This window comes from Xiphophorus couchianus, chromosome 10, assembly GCF_001444195.1.
Source record: "Xiphophorus couchianus chromosome 10, X_couchianus-1.0, whole genome shotgun sequence".
NCBI lineage: Eukaryota > Metazoa > Chordata > Actinopteri > Cyprinodontiformes > Poeciliidae > Xiphophorus > Xiphophorus couchianus.
The window spans coordinates 16,852,096-16,879,103 of record NC_040237.1 but is presented as its reverse complement, the minus strand read 5'-3'; the positions used below and the strand labels follow the sequence as shown (position 1 = coordinate 16,879,103).

The window sequence follows — 27,008 nt, the reverse complement described above, 5'->3', positions numbered from 1 at the left end:
GTCAACATGTCTTTGGACTTAGACGGGCTTTGAAAGGACGTTGATTTTGAGTCGAGTGAAAAATGTCTGTTTATTGAAATCAATTGGTATTTCAAAGAATTCACAACGACATTCTCTCTGATAAGGATTTTTGGGACTTTACTAAAACTAACAGGTGGATTTCCACAAACTCACTTTTTGTTTCAGACCAAACTCGGTTAGATTTGAGTAAACACCATTTCTTTAGATGTGGGGGCTAAAGGGATGATGGAAAAATTTTCTCTTTGTCTTCATTTGCCAGGCTGTTTTCAGGCTCTAGATATGGAATGAGGTTGAGTTTGTGTGTTGAGTCGTTGTTGGATCCTTTGGATTCATCGTTGACCCGTTTACCTCCCAAGCATTCCGTTCGAATCTCCTGGTGTATATATCCACTCCACACAATTACAATCTTATGGTTGTTATGGAGATTTGGTAACCTCAACATCTCACTCTTTAATGCAGTTATCTAATAATGAGCTTTGGAGATTTTTTAAAAATTTGATTAACATTTACTGGAAGTTTAAGACATCTAAATATCTAACATAAAACACAACAGTCAAAAACAAAAGTAGTAAAAAAACTTGAAATAAATAACACAACCAACCGAAACCATGAATAAAATAGAAAAAAAAGGGGATGTAGTATTTTGAAGCTGATAAGTTAACTGGAACTAAATCGGCTGTCAAGATGTCATCTCGGTGAGAAAGTGTGACATGTGAAGAGGGAAGCAGGCGAGGAGAAGGAGGAGGAATTAGGAATTTATGGGAGGCAGACCTCCACCTCTCCTTGCTGGCCTCTACCAATCCTTCCTCACTCAGGAAACCTCCAGAGGCTTCGAGCAAAAACCAGATCGCTCATCTCGTCTACATGTTTTGCTGGCATGTTCCAGACTCATTCTCCTGCCCAATAGGCTCATCTTTCATTCTCAAATGCAAACTGCGTCGATTCCACGTCTTGGTCCGTCTTTTCTATCCCTTCCTGCCAGTCCGTGTCATAGTTTTGGCGTCTGAAGCCGCCCGCCTTCTCAGTGACAGCTCCAGCTGACCGTGATGCAACCAGCTGCTCATTAGTCATCCTGATGGACAGTTGGCTTTGTGCGTGTGTTTAGGGCGTTGGATGATTTCATTTAAAACCACAGTTAAACAGTGGCGTGATAGTTAATGCGTACATATAGGGGTCAGTCTGGCAGGTCAAAGCCCAAAACTGCTTCATAAAACCGTCATGAAGTAAAATGTGGCTAAAGATAGAGCTGAAAACACCAACCAGTCCAGTGTTGGGAAATCGAGTTAATTCTAGCCTGTCGAAATAATATGTTAAATACTAAAAAATAATAAAAAAGGGCTGGTTCAAGAAAAAATAATTGCAGCCCTAAGCGAGTATTAACTTCTCCAGAAGTCAGGACCGGGTGCCATGAGAGTATTTCACACGTAACTTTTTCAGGTTCTTTTTATTTATTTATATATTTTTTGTGAATACCCAACATCTGTCAGAAAGTCATATTTTGATTGTTCTTTTAATAAAGGGGGTTTTTAATGCCACAAAGCCAGATCACAATGTAGCATAATTGTGATCAGATTTTTTTGTCTTAGTCCTGTTCTCGTTTCCTAAGTCCCGTCTTAACTCTCCTACCAACTTTATGACTGGTTTTAAAGTACAGCCTAGGAAAAGAGCTCAAGACAAGATGAGGTCTTTTGGTGACTATTAACCCAAATCCCCAAAATATTGTACTTGCTACATTGTTTGAATCTAGAAAGTAAAGAGCCCTTTCTAAACCGTTAATAACTTGAACTTGAGCAGAATATGAAAAAGAGCCAGATTAAAGGCTCTTTTTATTACCAACCGCTAAAACGTTGGCAATAAATTATTTGGCAAAACTAAATGGCCTTCAACTCTTAGAAATAGTTGCCATTTAGAATACACTGAAAAAGTGAACAGGTGATCCAACTTAAACACACTGCTTTATTTAATCACAAGTAATCAAATTAAGTTTATCCCAGTTGATATTAGTTGCAAAGTTAAAGAAACATAAAGTAAGTTTGACAAACTTTAATTGTGACTGAATGAGAATGTGTTACATTCTCTCTTCTCATCGTAGTTGATTATTTAGAAGATGGGTTACAGCAGATAGATGTGGTAAATGGCTTATGAAAATGCTTGAGGCATTTTATAGAATAGAAATAAATAAATAGAATACATCTCAAACTGTTTTAAAAAATATTTGGTCAGCATACAATTATTCAGTTCAAGTCACCTAATTTAAGGGCTTGAACTGTCGCAAATTTAGTCCATGTTAATCAATAAGTGGTAAAATAACCTTTCAGTTTCAGCAGGAAGCAATTGAAACAGAGGCTAACTTTGGAGTTGCTAGCGACTAATCATTAGCCTGTCTGACTTGTTATACTTTTACAATTTAATTTTTCTGCAGGGTATCCTAAAGACTACTACACACAAAAAAAACAAAACTAAACAAATGTAAGTAGCTGGCTCTTCTTTAGTGGTTTTGTAGCGGAAACTCGCAAGCGGTAGCTAACACAACTGTAGCTGAGTCCACTGTCGACAGCTGAAGAACAAATTCCTTTTTTGTGCTTCAAGATTACATTGATTCAAATTGTTACAAGTGTTTTCATCATTCACTTGACTACATTCATGGAAAACTGGATTTACTCAAAAGGGATGTTTCGTAGTTCAACACTTTGTTTTACACGTTTTTACTTACTATGCTTACTTTTGGGTGGTAGCCGTTTTTTGGGGTTTTTTTGACACAATCTGTAGAAAAAAAAGTGTAAGTGAGTGAACTTTTCCCAGTACTGAGGCGCAACTTGGTTCAAATTGTTTTTGAAGTTTTGGGACTCATCCGTGTATTTTCTGTAAGAGTTATAAATATTTCACTTCTGGTCTCAAGTAAAATATACAAGGCTGAACTCCGCCCTGTTAATCATCCAGACAGGAAGGAATGATGAAGAGTGCCGTTTGCTGACTAATCTCAGCTGACCTCACAGACAGAGAGATGTTCCATCAGGACTCTTCCTTTGGAAAAAAAAAAAAAAACAAGCATTACAATGAGTTGGCAGCTAGAACATGGTACGTGATGACATTTCTTGGTGTACGTTATTACGTATTGTGGATTCCTAAGATTAATCCTGTTTTATAAAACAGTCCTGTCACAGATCCACTTAGAGAGGCCTCTCTCTGAGCTGCCACAAGTCATTTAAAAACCACAAATGAAGCTGAAGGCATAGTCTTTATAGACTATGTATGCTTTCATATACAGTCTTTATAGACTAGTAATATTTTTTTCCTGATCGTTTCAAGCTTCTTTTTTTTTTAAATGGGACATTACATAAGAACATTTACATGCAAATATATGAGGTCATAGCAAAGTGGCTAATTTCTATCTCTAGTCCTATTGGCAGGTTGATGTACAGTATATGTGATTTATTACTATGAAAAAGTAGCCTCAGATAAAAAACAGTCATTTGCGAGTTGAAGTCTATAATGGTTCAATAATTTTGACTTTAAGACGAAGTTAGCATTACGAAGCTAAAAATTGTCTACAGCTAAGCTTACTAAGCCAAATAGGCTAATTGTTCGACTAGACAAATTAGCTTGTGCCTTAAGAAACAGCAGCAAACAAAAATCTACTGCATAGTTTTCTCATGCTAAACAGATCCAAGCGTTTTGATTGGTTAAATAAATAGCTTTGTTATTCGAGCTTTGGCCCACTGTTCATTGTATTTAAAGATTTTTAGAGTACCACCCTTCTACAGTGTGTGCCCCTCTCTGGACCCTCTAAGATAAAAAGATTATATTACAATCAGGAAAATGAGATAAGGCTTTAGCAATACTTTTGATAGATAAGAATCCACACTTTTTGAAGTTCAGAAATCAAAAGTTGATAATCTACAAAAAAACAAACAAGTGCATTCATAGTACTCTGACCTGATTCAAATATCTGCTGTGCTGCATTTCACAATGACTAGAGTTTTGAACGGGGCTCATTATTGGGCCTCATTGTTTATTGCTTATTTAGTAAGATTTATGACATGACACTATTTTCGTAATACTCTGGAAATAATAAAGGCAGTAACTTTGCCAAAATGAGTGGCTCTATTGTAAAGCTACAGTGGGGATTTTGGAAAAACAAACAACAAAAAAAGGTTCTGGTTTTGTTTAAACAAGGACGTTGGCAATGTATTATGATGAGTTTATGGGATCTCTAAAGATTTGGCAAGCAAGTACAGAAGTTCTCCTTTTAAACTGAACTTGTGTCGCAGATATATTCTGGATTATAGTAGAAAAAAGTGCTGTGTATAAAGTGTCATAGGTGAGATTTATTCTAACTGCACTTTTCTAGGTTACTGTAAATGCACTTCTCAAAATATCAGACTGGATTTGAGCTAAAATGTCTGTGATGAGCACACATCAGATAATCAACTAATGTTCTATTAGCTGAGATCATTTTTTGTCTGGTGCTGTAGCGTTTTGGCTAACTCTTGGGCGACCCCTAAATTAATTTTCCCAGATAGGTTCCAAAGTGATAATTCACTTGAATGTTTTGTACAAACTCAGTGCAATAAAGTTCAACATCGATGTTAAAATTTTAGTTCCTAAATTCTTCAAGCAGCTAGTCGTTTATATCCATGCTTTTATTTAGGATTGGATGGTTTCCTCTCCTCACATACTCTCTCAATTCCTTTCAGGAAACTTTATTGAGTAAAAGGCAAGAATACAACAAACAAACAAAGTCTGCAGAAAATTACAACACTCATACGAATGAACAACCACAGGTGTAGTTAAATAAATATGCAAAAATGTACATATAAATTGAGATTCCTCACATTATGAATGTAGCACTTTAGCATTGGCTTCTACTAAACACAAATTGGCATAGCGCTGTAGCATTAGCTTCCACTAGCTTTAGCTCTTTAGCATTAGAGGAAGCGTTATGCTTAGTGCTTAAGTGTTAGCACCACTAACCTTTTAGTTAGCGACACAAAACAATGATTTTGTACATTTGAATAGGTTGTAGAACGGTGGGGGGGCAGAAAGAGGGGCTAGTCGAAGGCTCCATTCATGTGAGTATCACCACTGTTTATTAGAATCCTGATGTGCGATAAAAACATACAAAATAGACTGAACTGCTAATGCTAGGTTTAGTTAAATGGCAACTAGCCTTAAATATGAATTTGCAGACTTTTCACACCATCCTAAGCTCAACATCTGTAATCATATTTATATATAACAGGTTTACCTTCCTTCCCTTTAAGCAACACAACAGCATGATGCTTCAAGGAACAGACAAGCCACCCCCTAAGGGCTATGGCCCCTGCCCTGCAAACTTCCTGTCATTAGCCAACCAGATGATAACATCCTGATGACATCACCACTCATCCATCGCTGGACTAGCTAAAGCCTTTGCCACAGTGATTGCAGGGCCACAGATAGTGATTAGTGACTGGGATAGGACGCTGATTATGCTAAGCACGCTGGCAATTGTGTAGCATTTGTGTGTGCATGCATGTAATGATAGTTAATGAAGCTCCGCTCAGTCAGCTGCGGAGATGTGCTCACACTGAAACCTGATTACCGTTCAACCTGCTGACCCTGACCGTGAACCCCCGACAGATGCGAAGCCTCTTCCACTTCCTTTGGCCCTCTCATCACTGTCCTTTCTTCCCGTTAACCCTCCACTTCCTTCTTTTTCGGATCTCGTTAGATCAACCGGTGCTGTTCAGAAAATATTAACCCTCACAACAAACACATTAAAGATTTATGAGTTGAGAAAAACAGTCCAAAATCTCTTAAAGACGTCACAACGAGAAGCTAAAGAAACCATATCCAACCTGGAATCCACGCAGTCCTCACTGGAGTTGAGTTTAATGTAATGTTTTTGAGCTGAGAGGTGCAGGAACCCAAACCCTAATTGGCTCTGGCGTTATGAAAACATTAGTTTTTGCCATTTGTTTCCATTTTTCCACATCAACAAACATGACATTTAAACCACAGCGCTGGGATTTTCAGAGTTTGGTTGCACCATCATGAAACAGTGCTAACCGCAAAGTCGGGATGCTTAAAATGGACCATACACCCAACAGAACGCTTTCAACCGGTCCTCCCCCAAATCCTGTCTCTGGTGAAAAATTAAATGGAAATACAAATCCTGCAGCAATTGTCTGATTTGGCTGAATCCCCTCCTTTTGTTCTGGACTGCTTGTCCTTTTCTTTTTTTGCTATCGCTAAACGCATGTATACACAGATACTTAGTGGCAACACGCGTACGTTTAGCACCTCCAGTTACCTCCCTGTTTTCTCCACCCCGACTCTCCTGTGTGTCTTTTCCATTGGAACCAAAAACACTGAAAGCCAGAAACACCCTGTTAGTGACAAAGAGAGACACATAGGAAGGAGAGGCTAATTGTTCTGAATTATGCTAACTGCTCGTAAAATTTGAGCTAGCCTAGAGGAAGTCGACCAATGGCAGTCATGTTGTATTAGATAACGAAAAATTTAAAGTTTGCGTCATATCAGCTCCGTGAGAGTCCACAGATGTTACTGAATCCAGTAGATCACTTTTCTAATGACAGAGTTGTGAGGAATTTTGACCAATACTTTTTGGTATCAACTAACTCAATCAGATGTGAGTCCAGACTTTGACCAGGTCACTTCCAAATTCAATTACTAGTTCCTTGAATTACACCATGTTGTGTAAAGCAAAGCAGGTCCACATAATCAAAAATGTACTAAATTTTGGTATCGATCCAATGTCAATTAAATACAGAGCTTGTATTGCCGATACCAATACTGATACCGATGCTTTTTATTTAAGTTAGGATTTTTCTTCAAACTTCTGACCTTTTTTGTATTTTTATCACTTTTACTTTGAATTGTTTAGTTGAAACTTAGAACAGAAGCTCGTAGGTGTCTACAAAATACTTTAATAACCTATTCACATGATTTGTGTCCATTTTTATGAAATTAAAAAGTGCAAAGAAATCAAAATTTCAGAACAAATCAAAACAAAAGTTTTTTTTGTTGTAGAGTCGAGAAACTACAATACAAAAATAAAAACCAAGAAGAAATCTGACAATCTGATACTGATACAGACTTGGTATCAATATTGATTTTTTTTTTTTTATCAATATGCCCACCTCTACATTTTATGCCACCATTTTATAGTGACCTTTTATTAACAGTAACCAGACAGGAAATGAGCAAAGACCTGCTTCAAACATCTCAAAGTTGGAAATCAAACCCAGGCAGTCTCTGTACATGGGGCTCCTGCTCTACCGATACACCCCAAAATCAGCACCATATTTGACGTCTTTTTAGGAAAATGTGAGTGAATTTGGCCTTGGAACTTTCCCGTTTATCTCTTTCTTGCTGTTTCATCATAAGTATTAATGTGAACTGGGAGCCTGCAGTGCTTCAGGTGTTACTCTCGTAGTAATTTTGGTTCTGGGAAGGTTCATCACTCTAATATTTTCTCCATTTGAGAATAGCAACTGTCAGTACAATTGTGCAATTTGACATCTCGAAAATAAATCGACTTAATGGAACCGGATGTTGCCACTGTTGTAAACGACAAAGAAGACGACAGGAAGTAGTCGGAAGATCGTGGCGCGGCATCTGTTTTAGTGACAAACTTATTCATGTGTGATTTTATTTGCTTTTATTACTTATTGGTAATACTGCAATTACAAAATTATGTTTTTTTGACCTTAGAGGAATACTGAGAGATTTGTGCACATTTGTAATGGAAGGACGGCTACTGTGGGTTGCTGAAGCCTCAAAGCTTTAGAAATACTTCAGATACTTTGCTTCTCATCTCTTCTTGATTTCTATAGACTGGGGCAAAATGTGTTTGCTTTTTGAGATCTTTTATGTTGTTACATTTATTAATTGACATTAAGGTAGATGTAGACTCCTTTTGTCAGCAAACGGTTTGCTCACTAACCAGATCGCTAGGTCTTTCATTTTATTTTAATCTCTTTTTCTTCTTTTTTTACTTATTTAATTTTTTTTTAAATTTGTTTTTGCTCTTGGACCTCACAAACATATCAAGCATTCACCAGCATAAAGGAATAATTACGACACAACAGTTAAAAATAATTGCAGCGCGTTTCTTCACTATTGCCCATAACCTCAACCAGAAAAATGCATCATTACATTCCAACAGCAATACTGCCAGTAATTTGCTCCTGGAATTTCCTTCAAGATGTGTGCTAATTTGAAATTGTCCACTTGATTGGAATAAAACCTCCTGTTTCGGAACATGCAGCTCATGCCGGACAATCTCCGCCACGTGCAGTCAATCATCCTGTCCTTCCTGTTATCCCCACATTAGTCCGGTTTGGTACTTTGTTAAAAGATGCTGGCGGAGTTCTGCTAGCCAAGGCTCAAATCAACCTCAGGGTTTCGCTTTAGGGTGGACCAAGACCTACACAAGTTGTGCCATAAAGAAGTTAGGAATGCTTTCTTGATAAATCAAGGGCAAAAAAGAGCGATATCAAGTTTAATTTCAGAATAATTAATGTCAGAAAAAACAAATAAATAATCTAAAAAGAAGTTGTTTTGAACACACACTAAAGCCAAGGAGATGGCTGCTCCACCAACAAATTCCTTCTCTTCTGAAATCTTGACTAACAGTCCAATACAAGATCAGGTTTCTGAGGTTGAGTCTGTGGTGAACACCATGGTGCCAATAACAGCGTTCACATCAGCTTTGATACATGTCCCAATCAGCGGCAACCTCCAGTAACGTCCTGGTTCGCCAGAGTCTCCATCGTTTCTAATTGCCCCGCGGTGTTGAGCAACGCTGATGGATTTCTGAACAGCACGCTTATGGATGCTTGGGAGCCTTTTTTTGTTTACGCGGTGCCGTTTCAAGCACTCGTAAAAATGCTGCCTGAAACTTCCACTGGAAACTAAAAGGAAAACAAGCAAACTGGTCCCAACGTTCCCTGAGCAGCGGAGAGAGAAGCAGCGAGAGAAGCTTGCCGTCAGCCAAAGCTGAAGCAGCCTTGAACGTTGGGAAAAACGCAGATGCAGTCAAATGAAACTATTGAGACAGTTTTGAAAATGAGAACTTCAGGGAGAAAACATTTTACAAATAAAAAAACTGAAAACATGCATGGTACACTTTTAAGATTTGTAAAAGAAAGCATTATTTTTATTCTACATTACAATTTAGTGGTAAATGATGTTTTGTTCTGTCGCAAAATACAAAGTTCTAAAAATGTTTGTGGTTTCGAAGTGAAAATGTGAGTAAAAATTGACGTCGGTGTTAGTGGTTTTGTAACGTGCTGCAGCGAACCCAGACTATGTCGAAAGGAGACGACATATTGTCCCGCAGAAGCTTAAAAAGCGTGTTAAAACGCTTTACAGATGAAAATTCTTGCTGCAACGTAATCCCTTTTATGAAGATGAGAAGCAAGGAAAGTGAGAGAAGAGTCTTTGACCTGCAGCTGCAGCGGTTTATACAAGTATGGCAACTTTCCGGAACAGTTCCGGTAACGAGCAGCACGATGATGAGGTGCCTATGAGGTAAAAGTGGACGGGAGGAAAGAAGGACAGGCAGGGGAGGACGGGACAGCGCCACCAAAGTCCGATTCGATCCGGATAGTTCCTCTGAAACCTCCCATCACATGAGGTCACTCTTTTAGCTTGGAGACGTTGGCCCTCCAAGAAATATAATGTCCTTGTTTAGTTTGTCTTTCTAGATTTACTTTGTGCTCACTTTAAATAAAACCAAGTCATTGTGCTGTTGATGCTCGTCTTCCCTGTCAAAGTGCGCACGTTGGACAGAACAGGAAAGACAAATTGTCTGAGAGAGAAGTGAAGAAAGTCATTGAGGTGAAACATGAAAAACCGACCTTGAACAGAGGAGGCGGTTTCATCTTTCTAACGCTGACAGTCCAGCATGGACTCGTCATGCACAAACTCACACTTTGAGACATGTAACCAAAAAAGTGTACGTTGCCATTGTTAGGGACTTGATAGAGTCATTGATGTTAAAAACATAAACGGGGAATTGAATAGAGGTTAGCATTTACTTGTGTGACCTGGGTTGCCTTAAGTTTAACACCTACAGCCTAACCTTGACTCGTCTCTCCAGGCAGTTTCAGACAAACTCACATCTTGAGAAATGTAACCAAAAAAGGGCACATGTTGGCATTGTTGGGGGCTTTGGAAGGGTTGCCAGTGGTAACACTAACAGGGAATTGAATAGAGGTTAGTGCAAGAGACTCATGTGAACTACATGGCCTCAAGTTTCATCTTTTTCACACCTACTGTACAGCGTCGACTCGTCTCCCCAGGCAGCCTCACACAAACTCACACCTTGAGATGTGATTTTTTTAAAAACACACACATTGGCAGGGACTTTTTAGGATCGTCAGCCTTAATGACATCAACAGGAAATTTAATTCCTAAAGCAAAAGACGGAGTGTGTACAATACGTCATCACGTAAGTAGGTCACACGTTACTGGTGCAGATAAGCGGCTTCATTAAAAAGGCAGCTTAACGATTCGTGAAGTATTGAGAACAAGTTCTAGGTTCCCATCCCTACTTCTGTGGTGACCCATTTCCATAAAGCAGAGGGCATTTTGTATTGCCTTATTCTCCTTTAAGTTCTCCCATTGGTCCTCTGAGTTGTCATATGTCAACTGTTTGCTGACGGCTCCGAGGCTGAATTTCGCTCAAACTTTACCAGAGTAAAGGCCACTGTTGGAGTCACTCTCCCCATTCCACTAGGGGGCTCTCTAGTTTATTTCACATGGAGTTAAATAGACTTGACTCCAGACCGGAAGCGCCTTGTTTGGGAGCTTCAACCATCCAAGGAGGTCTTGCGTTCATGGTGGATGGAAAACAATGTAGTTTCTGTTTGTAACATAAACTACATGCAAGTGTAAGGATCTTTTTTATTATTATTATGAATATACTTAAAATGTGGTTTTCTTGTGTTTTAAAGTTGCAGTTAGGTGATAAATGTTTTGTGGAAATTTGATCTTTATAGATATTTGAAAATATAATTATTACGAAAAAATGAGAAACTTACTTAAACTTACTTAACCAAATTCAAATTCGGTTTTACACAAAATATTAAGAAAACATTTTATACTGGTATTTCAATCTGTTATTCAAACTTTTTTTTTTTGGTAAGAATAAATCAATTTTAATAGACAAGAACTGTAAATCTTACTGGAAGAAAATGTAAGGTAGCACATAATACTGTATGTAACATATCAAGATAAATTCTTTGAAAAATTTTGTAAAATGTTCTTGATACAACTGTTTTTATTACAAAAATTTAAAATCACTTAAAACTTATACAAAATTATGGGACAATCAACTTTTTTTTTACAATTTAACTTTGTTGTAATTATTGTTCGGTCAATTAAACTGTTAACATATTTACTGTATTTTGTATTTGTATTTCTGAGCTTTTATTGCAACCACAGCTGTTTTTTGGGGTTTTTTTTTTGTAAAAACAACAGATTTTATTAGTGTATGCTGACCTCTGCAATACTCTCACTCTGCAATTAAAAGCCTCGCTCAGATATTAGCGAGGCAGTGCTACTTGACGAGCTTATCTCGGTCTAAACTCCCTACTGGAAGATGAACTTTGGTACTCCGTGGCCTGCTGACAACTGAAAGTTGGAACCGCAAAGGAAATAAAACTAATTTCATTTTAATTTATTACAAGGACAAAACCAGTGAAAGCAGCCTTATGTCATTTTGCTTGAAGTTAAATTTCATATCTAAATAATCCACATTAGCTTCGATAAGAAACATACTCTCACTGATTGGAAACGTGCATCAACAATGAAGCCATCAAACACGGAGGGGGGGGAGGAGAAGAGACCCAACATCTGGTGAACATCTCGTCATGGCCTGTCTCCTCCTATTTGTTTGTTTTCCTTCTCCTCCTCCTGCTCCTGTCAGTCTTTGCTGCACTGTTTGCGCAAGGAGCTCAAGTGGAGGAAGCTGAATTATTGTCAAGTGTGTGCTAAGGTCAAATAAATTGCGTTAAAGTTATGTGTGGCGGTGTGTGTGTGTATGTGTTCACATTCTTTTGGCTCAGTTTTCCGCCTTGTTCTAAGTTCGTACTCCGCTCTGGCATTTCTGGGACCTTCAAAGGCGCTGAAAAGGCACTCCTGAAAATGGGCGCATCGAATGTCCAAGAGGATTTGGATTGTGTGAAGCAAAATGAGGAAAAGTGCACTGAAACGGTTTCACAAAATCACGTCGCGGATTGGAAGATCCAACATTTAAAACCACCTGGCTCAACTAGGATGTCTCATTTTACACCATGACCGGGGGGCTTTTGCAAGATACTTTAGGATTAACCTGAGAGAAATGCATTCAGTTTGATATAAAGAACTGAGGCATGAAAAAGTAAAAGAATACCTGATCTCTGACCAAAGATTTGCTACAATTACCTTCATAATGTAAGTTCCTTGTAAGAAGAGAGGCTAGTAAAATTTCTCAACATCCTGAATAAAAACATAAAGAAGGAAGATAGAGTAGAGTATCTACGGAGGAAGCTAAAGGTAAGCGCAATCCCAAATTTGGCCAACAAATCCAGACTTGAAAATGACGTGAACTTGGTCTAAAAAGTTTGAAAAGATGAAAAATAATCATCTGCTGGGAATCTGTATCTCACTGACAGCATTTTTTTTGTGTTCTGGAGTGTGTGACCAGCGTGTCTCCCACCACAATCATCACTGATGGTGAGCCAGTATGTGCTCACCATCATGGACTGGTAGAGAAGGCCACTAACTGCAAAATATGATCAGCCACTCAAAATGCCAGTTAAAATTTACATTTAAATAGTGGAGAGTAATAACTTATAAGTACACCTAACATTAGCTAAAAAGCTAATGTTAGCTTACATGCTGTCATATCTTATTGGCTGACATGCTGAGTAATTTTAACTTAATGTATTCAGTGTCCTAGTTTTGCTTTTAAATCCAAATTAGCTAAAGAGCTAGTGTTAGCTTAAATGTTACTGTGTTGGCTTACGCTGGCAAGATGGCTAACAGGAGCTTAATCCATTCAGTAATCTAATTTTGATTTTTAGGTCAAAATAAGTTACAAAGCTAATGTTAGCTTAACTGTTATCATGTTGGCTTTCTCTAGCATGATGGCTAACATTAACGTAATCCACTCTGTTAGCTAATTTTGGTTTTTAAGTCAAAATAAGCCCAAAAAAGGGGTCATCTTAGCATTAATACCAGTATAACATTAAACCTCACTTAAACAGTTCTCAGGTATCACTTTCATAGACATATATCTAAGTGCTGAAGACATGAAAGCTATGTTTGTAAGCCTAAACTATAAGGATTTGTGGCACCAAAAATACAAACACTCAATTCCAAGCATGTAAAAAGGTTAATAACATGATACAAAGAGATGCTTACTTCATGCATGGTACTTTAACTGGCCACAGTGGCCTTACACACACACACACACACAGATTTAATCTAGCTTTCCAGTGCCTCACTGCAGCACCCAATAATCTTGCAATAACAACGATGACCAATCCCCAGCATGCGTTCTCATAAAATGCATCTTGACGTGAAACCACCAATGGAAAGTCTCTGTTCTAACAGCTCTGGAACGGAGCGCCGTGTCCTGTCCTGGGAGAGAACGGCTCTTGGAAGACGATTCAAAGGTGCCTTACAAAGTGTTGCCACAAAGGGTCTTCGATGACCGCCTTAATAAATGCGTTGGGAACAGCACCGGAGTATGATTTACAATTTACATCACTCAGTCTTTTTCCCCCCCTTCTTTTCTACGAATAGCTAAAAATGTGTTTACTGGCATTTTCTCGAAACACTTCCAAAATAAATTCTCCGTCAAAGCGCGTATGCCTCAGCCCCCGGCCCCCACAGACCTGCCTCTATCTTGTGCCATAAGCATCTTATTTCGTGGGTGGATGAGTGGGTGGGTGTGGTTGTTAGGACTGCGGGTTGTGAGTGTTGCTTGGCTCCAGGTCACTTTTTCCAGCATGAGGAAAACAAGTCTATTTGTGAAGTTGCCACAGGAGCAGAATGTACCTTTGCCTGTGCAACGGCACCACGATACGTGTCCTAAGTCCATGTGTGCTACTCTGTGGGTGTGTGCCGGAGCCAGCTCAGTGGCTGGCTGGCCGCTTCCAGGGACTGTTGTGCCATCTCTGGGCATTTTGGCAGGCGAGCTGCATTAAGGCAGCTAGAGCCAGTCTCTTGCGCACACTCACCAGGACCGTAAATGTATTAAAGCAGACACAACTCAAGTTGTTTCATCACATTTTCAAGCATCTTTATGTCAAACAAGACCTTAAAGCAAAGTTCTTGCCAGGAAATCACCCATCTTCCTTAAACCTTTGGACTACAAAAGTATTAATGCCCCACATTTTACAAACACCAATCTTAATATATTTTATTGGGATATGATTAGGGGTGGTACTGGATAAAAAAAAATCTAATTAGAGGGTTCATAATTAAATCATCTTGAATATTTACCCTAAAAAAGTAGTTGTTTTTTTTTTTATCTTAATGGCTTTTCATGTCAGGAAAGGTGCATTCATTTTCATTTCAATTAAAACCTGTAGAAAAAATGTAAAAAAAAAAATCCCCATAAATTAAATTCCAAAAACCTTATTTATTCCCACTGAGGGCAATGAAAGCAGGCAGGTAGAGCATACTGAAAAACACACAAAAGTGCAATTTTACGTACCGTATTTTCCACACTATAAGGCGCACCTACAAACCTTCAATTTTCTCAAAAGCTGAGAGTGCACCTTATAATCCGGTGCTCCTTATATATGGACCAATATTGAGCCACAGCAGGTCTCACAACTACGGTAAGCAACCGCCGACTTCATTTTCCCCCGTAGAAGAAGAAGCTCGCGGTGCATGCTGGGTTTTGTGTAAAGACCCCAAAATGGCTCCTATTAAGAGACACGCTTACGACGCAGAGTTTAAGCTCAAGGCGATCAGTCACGCAGTAGAACACGGGAATAGAGCAGCAGCGAGAGAATTTAGCATGAACGAATCAAAGGTGCGGAAGTGGATATATATTGTGATTGCACTAACGTTTGACTTACCGTAACAGTATCAGACTGTTTTTTACGCGTTTATTGAATCGAGGAAAAGTTCCCCTCCACTATATGTTATACCTTGCTGTTGTTAAAAGATAAACTGTGTCACGAAAATACCACGTCACTTACTTTACCTTGGGGAAAATAATAAAACAGCTGTTTATTCATCTTGGGAATGAACGGAGTTTTCAGAACGCTGGTTTGTAATCTATTAATAAAGTTTGACTGACCTATCTGACTGTTTTGTTGACATTCCCTTTATCGCAGCTCCATCTAATGGATGCATAACGTAACCCCAGCCTCTACTGTAGCGTCTATTCTATGCGCCTTATAATGCGGTGCGCCTTATATATGAAAAAAGTTTTAAAATAGGCCATTCATTGAAGGTGCACCTTATAATGCGGAAAATACGGTACTTTTTAGTGTAACTAGACCTGAAATCAACTGTCTTTTTTTTCTGGTAAATTGTCTAAATTAGTTATTTAGGGTTTTATTCTGTTTTTTGTTGTTGTTTTTGTGTAAATTTGGACATTTATGTGCAAATTTGTTTAGTTCTCCAATATGTTGCCTAAAACCGTCTCGGTGCTGGCCTCTGCAGGTCAAAAGGCAGCTACTGCAGTTGAATTGACCTATTGCTTAAAACGATGTAGGTTTTCCTCACATAGTACACAACACGGCAAATCCGTTGTCCATTTTTTTGACAGAAAAATGTCACTAGAGGCGTCTGAAAAGTTGCTCTGAGATATCGTGGAACATCTTTATTAATATTGACATAAAATTACACAAAGGGGAAACTCTACTTACTAGTTAGGTCTCCTCTTAAGGCTATTGGTTGGAGTAGATTGTATTTAGGAGCGTCCAATCAAATGAGCCAGATTAGATATGCATGCCACACTTTTCAGATTTTTATTTGCAAAAATGTTTTGAAAATCACATCGTTTTTCTTTTTTCATCACAAGTACGCACAGCGTACCGTTGGTCTGTCGCGTACATTTTTGATTTAAAACCTTTTACACTTATCGGTTTTAACGTAAAATGTGAAACCGGCGGACTGCGAATGCTAGGAGTTACATGTGCTTGCATCAGTCATAACTGTGTGAGAATTAAGAAGGCAATGTGTTTGTATTCAGTTGACAGGCTAAACGAAGCGCAAAAGCAGCAAAGGGCTGTAATTTGGTTAAGCCTGAGGTTGCAGGGATCTCAACATGGCAGAACAAATCCAATGTCAGAGTCACTCTGTCTCCCCCTCTGTAGTTAGCATAATGAAGATTAGCTTCATCTCATATACTGTAGCCATAGCCCCTGAGGTCACTACTAGTGTTTAAAATGAGCCCTCAAAGGATTGTTCGTGTGTGAGTTCCCACACCGGACAAAACGGCACCAGAACAAAACGACTATAGGACTGGTTATGCAATTTCCACTGCAGCTCTCGGGTGAGTAAGAAGCTAATAAATGCGCCCTGTTTGCTGAGAAAACCATAATGATATAGGGAGAGGCCTAAAATAAACTACTTTGTCGAAGAAGCTCAGTAAATTCTTGAGGTGACCTCAACTTGTGTCGGGGGAACAAATATGGGTTTTAAGAGATGTAAAGTGGAGAGAATAGGGAGCCCTCTAATGTCAAGTGGCCATGTTTTAATAACTGCACAGGGAGCTGAATCAGTTATGTATTTCAGTGAAACCACCAGTGTTGGAGGAAGAGGATTGTAGACTTGAAGTTGGACGTAGAAGTTCTGTTGACACCGTCAATTCAAAAAGGGTTTCTGTATTCTTTATTCCTTTGTTTTGGCTGCTAAGCAAACTGTAAAAAATATTAGGAAAGACTTCTATTCTCGGCTGATTTAACAATTTCCAGCAGTTTATCGTCTAAATAACTCGCCTAATTTTATTGTTCCACTCATGACTCTGACTGGGGGTGACACACAGACTGGAGAACAAAATGGTAAATGAATGATTATTTTAAGTACAATGACTCAGTATTCACTAATTGAAACATAAGTGAAAAATCCACCCATCTGTGGACTTTTTCAAAGAGCATGTCTAATATATTCCATAAAAATGCATGTTGGGAAGCTAAAATACCTAAACACAATGTTACTTGATTGATTGATTGATTGATTGATTGATTGATTGAGAGCCACACTTAAAGTTAATCTCAGTGTCATTGACATTGCATCAAGTAGCATTGACGCAATGTCAATGACAAGTAGCGTCAATGATACTTGGCATTGACGCCTAGCAGCATTGGTGATTGGCTGTACTTCCAACGGTGCAGATAAGGAAGCCTAAAGATGTTAGCTTCTCTGGGTTTAGCTAAGCCAGTTTCCACTCATTGATGCATGTTAAGGTATATTTAGTGTCTGACTTAACAAACTTGTCATTCATAAGCGTTTAGTGAGTCTCAAGTATTCACAGATTTCTGGCTGTTGTGGTTCCTGACCCGTGGTCCACTAACTGCAGTGGCTCTCAGTCAGAACCACTAAAAATAACTGGGACGTCCCGCTGATGATTTTCAAGCAGAACAATTATGAGCAAATCCCGTTCTAATCATCTCTTACCAAAGAAATTCCTTTGTTCTTAGTGCCAGTTTGCAGTGGCCAATACTGTGGAAGGAAAATTATTTGGTGTGTATACTTTTATCTTCTTTAACAAAGGTTAAGCTTTCAACTGTGTTTCCAAGATTCTAGATGTCTTATTATTGACAGGTTGCTGCATGACCAGCTGCTGAGAAGGCATCCAGGAAACTGAACGAGGAGAAGGTGGAGACGTTAGCTGAGCGCGGTTTAGAACACACCTTCAGGAAAGAGCTAGCCTGGTAAAAACCAACTCCTTGTTCTGCGTTTTGCTTCGTCCAGATGGTCTGGGCTCAGCTATTGAGAAACAATTGCTTCCTAGAGGTGTAGAAGTTTAAAATTTTACCCAACCGCTATAATTTGGTGCCAGTTCGACACTATTAAGCTTACCAGAAACGTCCTGTGCCATAAACAACCGTCCCCCACTGCGAAGAGAAAGTGCCAAGCCGAATAAGGCGAATGTTAATTCAATATTTGGAAGCGTGACCAACACGTTCACTTCGTCCACTGCCATCGCTAAAACTACAGGCAGATTACAATTCTAAAACAGCGCAGAAAATCAATGTCATTGTTCACAGCGCCTCCTTGTGCTGATCGGGTCGGTAGAAATTCTACTGGAGGCAATCCTTGTAAATGTCAGAAAGCCCAGACTCTCTGAGAAGCCAGATATTAATCAAGCGGAATAGCGCAGAAAAGGAATGGCCAGGCTAGGAAAGAGCTACATCACTGTTATTTTCTGCCTATTGATCCTCTTTGGACATTGCTAATAGATGCAATGAATGCACACCTAAATGGAGAGATGACTTCGTCTTTAACTGGCTTCATAAACGTCAATGTCTAAGCAATCCCACGTTTGTCCCTTTAAGCCACATAACATTTCCCCCAAATTCTTGGAGATCATAAAGATTTTATTTATTTATTTTTTGGCAAAAGTGAAACAGGTCTTTGTCCTCTGTTTGGTGAGAAATGGTTTTGATCTTGGAACTCTTCTGAGTCGCTTTGCTGATTATTGAATCATGAACACTGACCTTAACTGAGGCAAATGAGGCTTGCAGTGTTTTGGATGTTGTTCTGGGTTGTTCTGTGATGGATGAGTCACTGATGTGCCCTTGGAGAAACGTTTTAAACCTAAAAATCCTGGGAAGGTTCATCCGTGTTCCATGTTATTTTGCAGCAAACTGGCTCTCAATGTGGTACGCTTCATAGTCATTGAAATGTATCTGTGGCAGTTATAGATAAAACCAAGGGGAGACGGGCAGTAATTTTTCATAGGAGCACAGAACAAAAGAATTAAATATAAAAACAACAATAGGGCAATATTTTATGGTTAAATATATAAAAACTAGCCGTAGGTTGCTCTCTGTTACACTTCAGCTCCTATGCCTGGCGTGAATGCGCAAGCTAGTTAGCATGGCCGCCGACGACAGTGGATAAACAGTTTTCCTGTAATGTTAGCTCAAACGTAGTGACAGAATTACCAAATACATGAAGACTTTTTACCGTTTCATGTTTCATATTGATTCTACTGTAGCTTTAAGAGAGCCACAGAGCCAAAAATCCACTTGCATATCTCGATATGGCTGAAGCTAAAAGCAGAGGTGGCCAGAGCTTTTACTCAAGAGCAGCACTACTTTTGCATATTTTTACTCAAGTAAAAGTAAAAAAGTCCAAAAAATTACTCAAGTGTAGAAAGGTTTTAGGTAAACAGTCTACTCAAGTATTGAGCAACTGATCAAATTGTCAATCATTTAATATTTAAAAATTACATCAGGCAGGTCAAAATATAAAGTTAAGTGAAAATGTTGGTGTTTTAAGGATCAAAATTACAATATTTTTTCCAAATCTCTCAATATATTGCTAATGAAACAAAAACTGCATGTATATGATTGTCTGGTGGACGTCTGGTTAAAACACGTTTGTTTTTCATTCAGTAGGCAGAGAATCCTAAAATACTCAAATAAGAGTAGTGATACTTTTTAATAAAATTACACAAGTAAAAGTAAAATGTACAGCGTTGTAAAAAATACTCCTAAAAGTACAAGACTAAAACGTCATTATTCACAAAAGGAGTTGATGATATTTTTACGTATGGCCAGACTGGCTTGGGTTACATTCTCCTTTAGTAAATGAAATTATGTGAAAACATTTTTTTGTAAATACTCAGGTTATCTTTGCCTAACAGAAAATTAGATTTATCTGAAACATTTAATTGTACTCTGTGCAGATACTTTAGTGTCAGTAATGTTAAAAATACAAAAATACTACACATCAGGAGAGAATATTCTGAATCAGCAGAATATTCTAAACATCACATCTTAAAGCACCTTGCAACATATTTTTTTACAACTTCAGACTAACAATAATTTCTTACTTTAATAAACTCCCTTCCATCCAACAGGAAGGATGTGAACAATTACAGTATTTTTGTTTCCAGCAGTCAGCTGTATCTAGCGGCTTAGCTCATCTACGTGAATCTGTTGCGATGGGTCCTGACAGGTTAAAGTGAGTCAGTGGCAGTACTGTGAGCTGTAAGTGAGTGGCCTGTGGAACAATTGAGCTCCAGTGAGGTCACTGGTGGCTTTCTGCATTGTATGCATAAAAAGCGTGGGAGCTAACAAACTGCAGACATTACGGAACATTATGAAGGACAATTAGTAGTTTACATTGCAACGTATCCGTGACCACATGTCTTGGTTTTGTCATAGATGTTGCTCATGATCCATCCTTACCAACTATGGAAAGCAAATGTTAATCTAATTTATTACCTTAACGCTGACTATTCCACATTATAAGAATGCATGCTATCAAAGCCCATTGCTCTTCTATGCCTACTTTAACTTGAACCTAGTGATGCGGACACATGTAACTAAAGACTCTGTTATATCTCCTTGCAATAGATGTGTGTAGAGAAATCTCACTTGAACAGGCATCCCTTTAAAGTTTGCGCCTTAGTTTGAGCCTCAACAGTTGCTGTTTTTCCTGTTTTTGCAGTACCAGACTAAATCTACCTTTATTCAGCTACTGGCAACAAATGGAGATGTTTATGTAACATTTTGCAGTAAATTAGATCTGCGTGTATACTTATGTTTAGAAAAAAACAAATAGTTAGTTTGCAGTAGTTTGTCAGTTTTATTTTTTCTCTTTCCGTAGGTTTGGATGCAGTCTTCAAATGTGTTGACTTGTGTTCTTTATGCTTCTTTCTGTCCCCTACTCAAATCTCATTTCCTTTCAATCCTTTTCCCCACCTCTCAGCTTTTATTTTCTCGTTTTTTCATCTCTGTATCCATTACATTTGAAATAAACCCAATGGAATTGCAAATAAGATTTTATATAATATCAAGTGGAGCATCATGGTGAAAGCCGCAAAGCTTCACTTTTGAGAGTAAATCTGTTGGGCCTCACCTTGGCACACAGGACAATTCTTAGAGCCACACTTCCAGACAGGGTACGCAAATAAGTAAATGAATAAAAATAGACTTTTAGAGTCTGGTTTCTTTCAAAATGTCCTGTGAACCTTGGTACAGTGTATAAACGCTTTGAAATTTGAAGAGATTTTGTGAATGCCACCAGTAAACTGAAAATGGATTACCGGTAATAGTAGGTGTTTCAGTGGGATGATCATGGTCAGGTCAGCATAGCAAGGAGTTTAACACAAAATCAACCTTCTTTCATGTCAAGAGAAGACAGCATTAGAAAAGAACCAGGGGCCTCATGCATAGAGCGGCGTACGCGCAGAAAATCTGCGGCGCCATATTTTACGCACCAGTCGGCATGTATAAAGATTAACTTCGCGTCAAAGTTTGCGTAAATATACGCACACTTTTTCACTGGCGTGAAAATGTGCGGGAGCCACGCAAACCTTTTCTGTGGACAATATCAAACTACAAAGCATCAAAACTCACCTAAATCCACTGAAATCTGACTACATTCGGTGTTATCTAGACCACAAAGCATCAAACTCGATGTCTTTCATGATTTTAATATTTTATTGTTTAAACATAAATGATGAAACTGAACCGCATTTGTCCTCAGACAATAAGCTAACAGGCACACAAAATAAAGAAAATAAAAATACGTTTGTGAAAACCTCGCTCGAATATAAATAGTGCTTTTTCTCAGTTTTTGTCTCATAAAGATGTAACGCATTGGTCCGTGCGCCGAAGCGCATGAAAAAATAATTCAAAAATAATCAACAGGTTTGATTATTTTTAAGGTGATCAAGGTGTGAATGCAATCACACGTATTGTATATAAGTAGCTGAGTAATTGTGGAGCTTTGGCTCTGATGGAGAACATCGCCAGTGGAAGGATTCAGAGGGAGCGATTGATCAAAGATCATATTGATCTGCTGGTAAATGTTGATGATGGTTTATGAGTGTTTAGATTACTCAGACTGATCATCCTGGAGCTCTGAGCAAAAGAGCCGTGCGGTACCGGTACCGGTCCAGCTGCAGTCATCCTTCAGTCAAGTCGCCCGCTTTGTGAATGCGCCCTATGGACATAAAGCATCTACTATTTAGAATAAACGTCCACATTCCCACTCAATGACTCTCTGACACGCTGTCTGTCTTTAAATCCCGGCTTAACGCGTTACTGTTCAAACAGGCATTTCCAGGATCTCTTTTTTTTTCTTTAAAATGTATTTTTATTTTTGAGAGGTGACATTATGTGTCCTCAAAGCACCTTTTAATAAAATAAAATAAAATATATAAGCATTATTATTATAAATACTTATAACGCTTCGAACAAGGACGTTGCCATGGTTATTGCTTCACGTGGTGGCAGACTTTCGGGTATTTATACTAATTTACATATGTATTTATGGGCGGCGACAGGGCGGACCAGCAGCTGCGCTCTGTTACCCGCAAATTAGGATTTATAAAGGAAAGCTGCACGGCCACGTGCTTGCGCATGGCTTTATGCATCCGATATTTTTTGTGCACCGCATTTTCTAAATTTTTCCGTCCGCCAAGTTTTAGTGTGAAAACTGCACATTCCTTTATGCATGAGGCCCCTGGACTTTTTCTATTTCAAAAAGCAATTATGAAAAAGAAAACTGTATCCGTGAAACCAAAAAAGGTTAAACAGTCTTTATTTGCAATGATAATAATGAGAATATGCAAGCAAGAGCAGGTTGGCTTTTGTGGGGCGACTTTCTGGTCAGACTCTGCGTAGGAGGCAGGTTGATGAGTGACATATAAGGAAGTCAGAAAGTAACATTCAATAAGGAAGAAAATGTTTACCCAGCGGGGTGATTTCCCAGACTTTCCTCTTTGGAGACTTTGCCCTTGCTTAGCTGAAAAACTTGAGGTTTTCAAAGAGATCAAGAAGAAAGTGTCCTTTTACCGGGGATTGTTTTACTTGCGGGATCATACAGCGAAGGGGACTCAATGGAAACCAAGAGTCGTGAAACCTTGAGCAGGAACTTGGGTAGTCAAGTAAGCTTGTCTACACTCGCCGCTATAATGGTCTGATTTCACAGTGGGAAAGTGAATGATCACTTTGTTCATAATCCTTTGGTTTGTGGTCAGCTAAACAGACCAAGTCGGCAACAAAGCAGGGAGAACAAATCCAAGATCTGTGGTGCAAGAGACATGAAGGAGTGATCGAAGGCACAGGGAACAATACACTCAGAGCAATCAAGGATCAGGCAAAGGCGGTGGTCAAGAGGTTGGGGATGGGTCAGTTACACAATCAGGATATCAAACATGAAAGCTTGAAGACTGTGACAGAGGTAGTTTCCCAGACCAAAGGATGGGACAAGAAATGGACAAAGACCCTTCGCTCTGAATGTGTCAGTCTTGTGAAAGATTATTGGAGGACATAAATAGCTGGCCTATAGCAGTGGTCTCAAACTCAAGTCCTTAAAGGCCAGTGTCCTACAATGTTTAGATGTCTCTCTGTTTCAGCACACCTGTCTCTAAAAGTTGCAGTACACTGGCCCTCGAGTACGGCACTTTGAGACCACTGGTCTACAGACACAAGTTGGTTTCATCAAATTAAGGAGTTGGATTTAAGGTAAATTTATTTTAGGACTTTTAGCATCTTTACCAGGAATCCCAACAAATTTATCTGTGTCTAGGGCGCAGCAGTGGCACAGGGGTAGAGTGCGCGACCAATGTATGGAGGCATTAGTCCTGGATGCGGCCGTCACAGGTTCTAGTCCTGATGACATTTTCTGCATGTCTTCCCCATTTTACACAACCCACTTTCCTGTCTGACCAACCTCAAGTAAAGGCCAATAGAGCCGATAGAATCTTAAAAAAATTGTATCTATATTTTCTTACCTTCCACACTTATCTCAACTATATTTATGACATTTGACATGGTTTGAAGCCAGGTGGCAAAGGACCAACAGTGGGACTGACTTGGAAAGGCAGCTAGGCAGATAGTCATCCTGTCCTCAGAGTCTCACCTTGTCCTCCGAGGGGCTAATGTTTCTGGGAAAATCCCACTCTGCTCGCTACCCTGTGAGTTTCCTACAGCTGGCACATACCTGTCTGCAAACGGCAGAGTGTGGGGAAAATGGGATCCAACGTGATGATTGGTTTAAGAGCAAAACTTTGTCCAGCTCTGATTTTAGGATAATCTTCATCAGCTCTTGGTCATCTTTTCTAAATGGATCTTTTAAAATGGCTCCGAGACGTCGCTGGCGCGAACCGTATTTTAATGTCGCCATCTATCAGCGACAATTAAATCACCAAAAGGCCAGGTCCAGCAACGGCAAAAGTGCTTGTTGTGCAAGTTTTTGCCGCACAGTGATCCCTCTTTACTTCTGAACAAATTAGGTGCCGTTATTGGGCTGACAAACCCGGGCGTACGCTCCAGAGGGGCGGGACAGACTTGGATGGGATGTCTAAACAAATACAACAATGGTTTTTATTGTTGTGCTGGCTCAAACTTCCCCACATCCCTCTGGCAGAGAGTGCAACTCTCCGCGGAGCAGCCCGTCAGTGCACATACACTTGATTTGGCTGATTATGAACTGAAAGGTGCTCTTACAGAGACAAGGCTTTGCTTTCCCTCTCCTTTTCTCACTCGTCAGGCTTCCATGTGAGCTGGAAGGAGAGACGAAGGGACTGGGGATTGATCGAGATGGAAAAGTGATGGAAAAAGCTTCAAGAGAAATTGCTTCAAAATGGCACTTTTTTTGGTGAGGGGGAGTTTTTCTCTTCATATGTGTGAACAAAGAATATTGGTGGCTTCCCAGCTACAGTCTGGCCCTTGCAGCTGGCACAAAGCCCCGATCACTGGGCTGGCAAAGTGGTTGTTTAAAGCACAGCATGGTTGGCACAGAAAAAGCCTCTGGTTGTTAGTGGTTAACCCCAGGCTCCCCACGAGACTCGCTGCTCACTCGTCATTCTGCCAAGATCTCGGTGCATTGCATTAAGTTTCCCCTGTCAATGACGTACAAGTGATCGTTCAGAAGTATAGGAGGATATGTACGTTTAATGGCAAGAAATGACCACATTTTCCATGTTTTGACATTAGCAAAAACCCCAAAAAAGATTTTTTAAAAGAATGAAAAAAAGTTCCTTTATATGGGAATCCTTTCTACTGGGGCTACTATGAGAAAAGGGGTATTAATAGTGCGGTACAGCTGTACAGTGCTGGCCACATTTATTGGAACATCTAGTAAAGGTGTGTTATAAGCTTTAAAATATGAAAGTCTTTTGTCGCAGTATAATCTCCTCCACAACTCAGGTTTTCTATGGGATAAGGTGTAAGGACTGAGGTTAACAAGGTTGGTCATGTGACTGCTGGAACTATTTATGTTGCTCTGGTTGGATTTCATTGAAACACTAAATATTCCCAGGGCTTTGGAAGAAAAACAAAAGGTCCCACATTATCACACAACCTCCAATGTACTTAACAGTAAGCTTAGGGTTCCTAAATCCTTCTAGAGAGTTTGCTGACCAAGAAACTCAATCTTTGTCTTATCTGATGAAAGAATGTAGCTCAAGTTAATGTACCAGTAAAAATGAAACTCCAATTGGTTATGTTTGTGATGGTAGGACAGATTTGGCATCGCTCCCAAGTATCCGTGGAGAAAGGATTTATTGACGGCAATACTTTTTTTTTTTCCCTCCAGGGTTTTTTTTTGTGGGCTCTAGTGTCCCTTATATGCAAGTAGGCTGACAGGAAAGGGGGAAGGAAAGAGGGGAAAACATGCGTCCGGGAATCGAACCCGCGACGGCCGCGTCGAGGACTCAGGGCCTCCAAACGTGGGTCGCACTATCCCCTACACCACCACAGCACGCCCCACAGCAATACTTTTGATACATCTCCTTCTTCAAATGGGACTTTCTTCCTATTTCGCAGAAGGATGCAAAAGTCAGGACTGATTTTTCTAAAGTTTTCAGAACAAATTATGCCATTGCAATAAAATATGCAACTTCAGGGTTTTTGCTCATCTTGACCATGAGCGTCACCAAACTAACTGATTTAACTTCAGACAGTGGAGAAAAAAAAGTATACAATCTTTATTTGGTGTATGCAAACTTCTGATTTCAGCTGTAAAGCCTTTTACAGTATGGATAAATGACTGGCACCAGTGTCTGGGTGAAGTCTAGTTGTAATAAACAAATCCAGAAAATCAAATGCTTACCAGACACTTTTCAGAACAAGAAAAAAAGGGAAAGGAGTCAGACCTCTCTGCCTTGATTAGGCTGGCAGCTGCAGGTAGCTTGAACTGCCCCATTCTCCTTCAGCCTGACAATATACTGTATAACTGACACAGCTGAATTACTTTGCTTCCTGTACTTCTCCTTCTCACTTGTCTTTTTTTGCTGTTTTACCAGTCACCTTCCTCCTTTCTAACCAAAACTGACAGACTGAAGAAGGGGTTTCAGGTCTTCTGGTGTCCTGGTTACCCTTTTGCTTCTTGTATTCTCGAAATCCTTGGATACTTCCTCTTCTTCCTCTCTACTTTCAGCACTGTCACAGAAACAGCGTACCCCTGCACTGCTACACTGACAGTCCAGCGTTCCTTCAGGTCATTTGTTTGGCTGAAGAACCATCATGCTATTTATCAGCTCCTGTATGCAAGGAGCTTTGTGTCTTGAGATCTCCAACCTCCAATGGTTTGAGCAGTGCTACACAAACAGATCCGGATGTCTTGGAAAAGCTTTTGTAGCAACTACTGCTTATCGTGGAAGCTTAATCACATGCAATGGCCACTACGCAGTTGGCCAAAAAGTGGTCAGGTGTTTGTGAAGACAGTCCAACAGCTCAAAAAATATCATCTGGTTCTTTGGTAGTATTACCCGATCAAGGAAAGATCACCAAAAGAGACTTGCCACTTATCGTGGTGGATTCAATCAACACACACAG

The 27,008-nt window shown here is 39.4% G+C and overlaps 1 long non-coding RNA gene across 1 annotated transcript in view; it reads right to left on the bottom strand.

Annotated features, from left to right (window-relative positions):
* Positions 1-1,957: 1,957 nt before the first annotated feature.
* The window catches only part of LOC114151701 (uncharacterized), a 69,248-nt gene continuing 44,197 nt past the window's right edge, over positions 1,958-27,008 (bottom strand). The window contains exon 3 of the long non-coding RNA XR_003596988.1: positions 1,958-3,045. This is a non-coding gene — a long non-coding RNA (uncharacterized LOC114151701). The remainder of the gene's footprint in view (positions 3,046-27,008) is intronic.